The following is a 780-nucleotide window of genomic DNA, read 5'->3' as shown; positions in this document are numbered from 1 at the left end:
GTGAATCGAATCGAGAAATCAAAAGTGTGAATCGCATCGTGAGTTGAGTGAATCGTTACATCCCTAAATACCATTAATCTGCCAATATCTGGCCGTTTTAACTTACATAGATCACCTAATCATTGTAAAACTGGTCAACCTGCCCAATACCGCTGCCAAAACTCGATAGCCTTACCAATTCATAAATGCACAACACATTTATCGCAATTTTTTTTGATGAGTAGAAATCTTACATAACATCATAAATATCTTAACTGTCACTTTTGATCAATATCCTCGCTGAATGGAAGTGCTACTTAAAAACATAGCACAGATCTCAATCTTTTAAATGGTTGCACATCACCGTTTTCACTAAAATATTAAGCACCAAATAAGCCCTTGAAATAATATACACTACGAGCGATCAAAAGTTCGGGGTTTTTGTGGAAATTACTTACAGAAATGAATACTTCTATTCAGCAAGGATGCATTAAAATGACCAAAAGTGACCGCAAAGACATTTATAACATTACAAAAGCTTTCCGTTTGAGCTAAAGGCTGTTCTTTTGAACATTCGATTCAAAGACACCTGAAAAATAAGATCAACTTATGAAATCAGCATATTATACTGATTTCTGAAGATCATGTGACACTGAAGACTGGAGGAATGATGCTGAAAATACAGCTTTGATCACAGCAATAAATTACATTTTCAAATACATCAAAACAGAAAACTGCAATAACATTTCCCAATTGTTTTCACTGCATTTCTGTTCAAATGAATGCAACATTAGTTCTTTC

The sequence above is a fragment of the Sinocyclocheilus grahami genome, unplaced genomic scaffold (assembly GCF_001515645.1).
Source record: "Sinocyclocheilus grahami isolate Dianchi unplaced genomic scaffold, SAMN03320097.WGS_v1.1 scaffold6720.1, whole genome shotgun sequence".
NCBI classification, from domain to species: domain Eukaryota; kingdom Metazoa; phylum Chordata; class Actinopteri; order Cypriniformes; family Cyprinidae; genus Sinocyclocheilus; species Sinocyclocheilus grahami.
This window is presented reverse-complemented; position numbering follows the sequence as displayed.